This window comes from Mus pahari, chromosome 1 (assembly GCF_900095145.1).
Source record: "Mus pahari chromosome 1, PAHARI_EIJ_v1.1, whole genome shotgun sequence".
Taxonomy (NCBI): Eukaryota; Metazoa; Chordata; class Mammalia; order Rodentia; family Muridae; genus Mus; species Mus pahari.
In genome coordinates, this window is record NC_034590.1 from 7,280,847 (window position 1) to 7,286,848 (window position 6,002).

Sequence of the window (6,002 nt, forward strand, 5' to 3'; positions counted from 1 at the left end):
TGTGTGTGTGTGTGTGTGTGTGTGTGTGTTTTGTTTTGAGACAGTTTCTCTGTGTGGCCTTGACTGTTCTGGAACTCACTCCATAGACCAGGTTGGCCTTAAACTCATAGAGATCCTCCTGCCTCTGCTTCCAGAGTGCTGGAATCAAAGGTATGTGCCAACACTGCCTGACTTTCAGGTTTGGGTTTTATACTCAATTAAGTCATTCTTTCCCAACCTGGCTTTGATTCTCCTGCCTCTCCCTCTGAAGTGGTAAGACCACAGACACCACAACCAGCTTCCCCACCCCTTTCTATCTTTTTCTGTTGTACTAAAGATAGTAAGATTGTAAGGTCTAGTGTGTTCGTGCCCAACTGCAGTAGACAGCAACCAACACAGCATGGAACTGAAGCTATGAGAGTTGGTGTGTATGGCATGTTTCCAATGTCAAGGTCAAAGAATTCTATGTATCATCAATGCACAAAATGTTCTAAGGCTTCTGCTGACTTGTTTATGAGGCAAGGTCTTTCTGTAACCCAGGTTAGTCTTGGACTTGAAGTGTTCTTGACTGACCTTCCCAAAAGCTAGATCTATACACTTGGCCACCATACCTAGATCTAAAGTTATTTCTCTTTTCTCTCTTCCTTCCTTCCTTCCTTCCTTCCTTCCTTCCTTCCTTCCTTCCTTCCTTCCTTCTTTCCTCCCTCCCTCTCTCTTTCTTTTCTTTTCTTCTTTTCTTTTCTTTCTTTTTCTTTTTTTTTAGAAAACAGTTGGAAACTTCTTACAGTTTCAGAGGATAAGTCCAACCATTGGGGTGTGGAGCATGGCACTGGAGCAGTGGCTAAGAGCTCATCCGTGGGCGGGGAGAGAAGGGTAATGAGGTTCTGAGAACTGCCCTCCTCCACCTAGTTTGTGCGTGGGAGAATGTGGTGGAGCTGCTAGCCTGCTCCAGCAGGCAGCCTGGGGCTCAGGCCTTCCACTGTTAACGTACTGTCAGCCATACCCCCAACAGCCCGAGCACTTCTGCCAGCTCTCAAGCTGGCCATCCTTCCCAGCAGTTGGCTGTGGCAGACCTTAGTTGTACTCATCAATATTTGCTTCTAAATTTCCATCCCTCCTTCAGTTAGGTGAGCACAAGGCAAGTTCAAGTTGGGATAAGTCAGCAGCCGATGTTTCTGGGAGGTACTTCCCTTCCTGGCAAGAGCGGGAGGGACAGCAGCTCTCTGACTGTGCTAGAAACAGACATCATGGGCTTGGTGATCCACCTCAACTCGGCTGGTGAAGAGTCCAGTTTCCAGGTTGAAAGCAGGTCATAGCTGGAAGAGGAAATAAACTGGTCTAGACACCAGGGATGGTTTGAATGATTCGTTTGTTTTGGTCTACAGCAGATTCTTTTTTATATACTTATATATTTATTTACTCACTTATTTTGAGACAACGTCTCTCTACATAGCCCTGGATGTCCAGGACTATTACTACCAGACTGGCCTCAAACTCACAGAGATCTGGCTACCTCTGCCTCCCCTCACGCTGGGATTAAAGGTGTGCACCACTATCTGTGTTCCAAGACCCCATAAAGTCTGAGGCTGGCTTCAAACTTGCCATCTTCCTACCTCAGCCTCCCCAGCTATGGGTGTAGGGGATTTCCCAGCACTGGGCAGATCTTAGGCACAAGTCAGCCTCTGGGTTGACAAAAGCCACAGAACAGGTCCTGTGACAGTCCAGAGGCCAAGGGGAGAGGCATCCGACCCAAAGAGAGAACTGGCTTATGTGCAGGCTGTTCTCATTGCTTCGCTGTCTGCCAGGAAGGAACTGAGGCCAGGTGTGGCTGCACATCTGGAATCTCAACATTTAAGAGGTTGAGGCAGTGCTGCCCTTGCTCCCCATCTTCCTCAGCATGTGCTGTCACTTGAGTTCTTGATCAAACTGGAGGGATCAAGGACACCACAAGAAGACCTACAGAGTCAACTAACCTGGGCTGACCCATGAGGGCTTCTAGAAATTGAACCACCAACCAAAGAGCATGCAGAAGCTAGACTTGGGCCTCCCTAAACATTTGTAGCAGATGTGCAGCTTGGTCTTCTTTTTTTTTTTTTTTTTTTTAAATATTTATTTATTTATTATATGTAAGTACACTGTAGCTGTCTTCAGACACTCCAGAAGAGGGCATCAGATCTTGTTNCAGAAGAGGGCATCAGATCTTGTTAAGGATGGTTGTGAGCCACCATGTGGTTGCTGGGATTTGAACTCTGCACCTTTGGAAGAGCAGTTGGGTGCTCTTACCCGCTGAGCCATCTCACCAGCCCCAGCTTGGTCTTCTTGTGGCTCTCCTAACAATTGGAGTGGAGACTATCTCTGACTCTGTTGTCTACTCTTGGATCCCCTTCCCCTACCTAGCTGGACTGCCTGATCCAGCCTCAGTGGAAGAGGAAACACTTAGTTCTGCTGCTACTGGCAAAGTGGTACCCAAGGGGAACTTCCCCTTCTCTGAGGAGGAGGAGGGCAGTGGGACGGGGTTTGTAAGGATAGGACTGGGAGGAGCTGAAGGACAGGGTGGGGATGTTCAGGATGTAAAATGAATAAGTAACTAAAAGGTGAGGGGCTGGAGAGATGGCTCAGCGGTTAAGAGCACTGATTGCTCTTTCAGAGGTCCTGAGTTCAATTCCCAGCAACCATATGGNGGCTCACAACCATCTGTAATGGGATCTGATGCTCNCTTCTGGTGTGTCTGAAGAGAGCAATAGTGTACTCATATACATAAAATAAATAAATAAATCTTAAAAAAGAAAGAAAGAGAGGGAGAGGGGGGAGGGAAGGAGGGAGGGAGGGAGGGAGAGAGAGAAGAAAAGAAAAGAAAAGAAAAGAAAAGAAAAGAAAAGAAAAGAAAAGAAAAGAAAAGAGAAAAGAAAAGAAAAGAAAAAAGGTGAGTCAGAGGGTGCTAAATTCTAGGCCAGCATGGCCTACACAGTGAGATCCATCCCAGTAATGGATTATTGAATGAAAGAGCTAGGTTTTGCATGTCTAGCTATAATGTCCAAACTCCAGAGGCTGAGGCAGGGTGATGATGAGTCTTGATTTCATAGAGAGTTATAAGCCAACCTGGGCCATAGGGTGAGACTCTATGGCAAACATTTAACGAAAAGGAGCTGTGGAAGTGGCTCAGTGGTTAAGATCTCTGGGGATCTTCCATAGGACCTCCAATTGATCCCCGTTGGATAGCTACATCTCCTCTCCCAGGGGATCTGATGCTCTTTTCAGGCTTCCATGGGCACCAGGGCACACATGTGGCACACACACATGCAGGCAAAACACTCATATGCATTAATTAATTAATTAGTCAATTAATTATAATAAAAATTAATGAAAGAAATGCTCAGAGCAAGAGGCAGCAGCAGTACTGTTGTGGGCTCTCTGCTACTGACCACAGGCTAGCCCCAGACCCAGAGGAGAGCAGTAATGCAGCTTAGGTCACAGCCTGTGGTCTATTATTAGATCTGTGACTCAGAGGCTCAGACCAGCACAGAGACATTCATGCCTGGGAACTAACTGGTTTTGCTTGTTTGCCTGTTTGTTTTCTTTGTTGTAAGGAAGGGTATTACCACAGAGCCCTGGCTTTCCTGGAATTTACTATGTAACAAAGCTGGCCTTAGACTCCTTGAAGTCCACCTGCTCTGCCTCCTGAGCATTAGGACTTCCATTTTGCCTAGCTAAGAACTGGCTCTTTGGGACACCACTGACTTTCACACAACAATCACATTCATAGGACCCAAGAGGCAGTTGCAGCAACAGAATATCTCTTTCTTCTTGAGACAGTCTTACTGTCTCAGGCTAGCTTGGTACTTGCTAGGTAGCCCAGGCTGGCCTTTGGGAGTCTCCTGTTACATCATCTCTAGTATGTGCATGTATGTGAGCAGATCTGACCCCCGACCCCCTATACTGAGAAAGTAGTATTTCTGAATGGAATCAAGCAGGGAAAATCTGGACAGGACTTCTTTTATTAATTTTTTAAATTTATTTTAATTATCCACTTTACATCCCACTCACAGCCCCTTCCTGGTCACCCCCTCCTACAATCCTTCCCTCCTTCACTTATCCTTTGAGCAGGTGGGCCCCCGCTGGGTCTCCTCCAAGTCTCTGCAAGGCTAGGTACTTCCTCTCCCACTGAGGTCAGACAAGAACAACATATCCCACATATAGGCAACAGCTTTTGGGATAGCCCCCATTCCAGTTGTTCAGGACCCACATGAAGACCAAGCTGCACATTTGCTACATACATGCAGGGAGGCCTAGGTCCAGCCCATGTATGTTCTTTGGTTGGTGGTTCAGTCTCTGAGAGCTCCAAGGGTCTAGGTTAGTCAACTCTGTTAGACTTCCTGTGGAGTTCCTAACTCTTCAGGACCCCCAGTCCTTCCTCCTATTCTGGAAAGAACTTTATTTATTTATGTATTTATTCATTATATGTAAGTACACTATGGCTTTTTTTTTTTTCCTAGACAGGGTTTCTCTGTATAGTCCTGGCTGTCCTGGAACTCACTTTGTAGACCAGGCTGGCCTCGAACTTAGATATCCACCTGTCTCTTCCTCCCAAGTGCTGGGATTAAAGGCGTGCGCCACCACTGCCACTATAGCTGTCTTTAGACTCTCCAGAAGAGGGCGTCATATCTGGATGGTTGTGAGCCACTATGTGGTTGCTGGGATTTGAACTCAATCAGTTAACCACTGAGCCATCTCTCCAGCCCCCCTTTTATTTTTATTTTTTTAAAGATTTTACTTATTATTATATGTAAGTACACTGTAGCTGTCTTTAGACACACCAGAAGAGGGTGCCATATCTCACTATGGATGGTTGTAAGCCACCATGTGGTTGCTGGGATTTGAACACAGGATCTTTGGAAGAGCAGTCATTGCTCTTACCCACTAAGCCATCTCACCAGCCCCTGGAAAGAACTTCTTAACTACAGACTTTCTAGACTGACCAAAGCCCTTGGAAGGATGCTGGCCCAGGTAGGGCATGGATGCCTGAACTATGATGAGGATTGCAGGCAGTGCAGGAGGAACCACTTGCCTGGCATCTGGCAGGCATGGCTCAGGCAGGAATGAGAAGGGGACTTGAGACAAGGAAAAGCAGCCTGGGTGTGCTGTTGCCTGTCCATCTTCTGAGTGCTGAGGAGGCTAAGGCAGGAAAGCCAGACCAGCAATAACATTGAGCTGCACATTAGTGAAAAGTCCCTTCTCCTGCTGTGGCCGGACACCCGTAATCAGGTAAAAACAAACACTAGGGTAGATTTCTGTAGAGATAACGACAGCCCTAGAACTGAGCCTTTGGTGATCCTGAGACCTCATCACTTCTGCAAGGATGCTAACGTGACAGCTGACAAATCCTAGTCAGCACAGAGCCTGGAGCTTCTGTACCTTAAGGGTTTTTTTTTGTTTGTTTTGTTTGTTTTTTATATGTATGTGTGTGTATATGTGTGCATGCTATGTATATAGGGGTGCTTGCAGAAGCCAAAATAAGGCGTCGGGCATGGCAAGGGAGTTGACCCAGTGATTGCTGGTCTATACTGCTCTTGGAGAGGACCTGAGTTTGGTTCCCAGTTCCCATGTCAGGTGGCTCACATCCACCTATAACTCCCACTGTAGGGGATCCAATACCTTCCTCTGTACTCCAGGGACATCTGCACTCCAGGGACGCATGCGCCCGTGCGCGCACACATACACAAACACACACACACACACACACACACTAAAAAAAAATATTATAAAAATATTCTCTCTTTCCCTCTAACCCCCACCCTAGTTAGAGTTACAGACTGTGAGATGACACGTAATGTGGATGCAGGGAACTGAACTCAGATCCTCCATCTTTATCATGGAGCCTCTCCAGCTTACCACCCCCCTTAAAAATCTGTGTTTAAAGGTTTTTTGTTTTTTTTTTGTTTTTCCTTTATTTATTTATTTATTTTTATTTTTTTGGGTTTTCGAGACAGGGTTTCTCTGTGTAGCCCTGGCTGTCCTGGAACTCA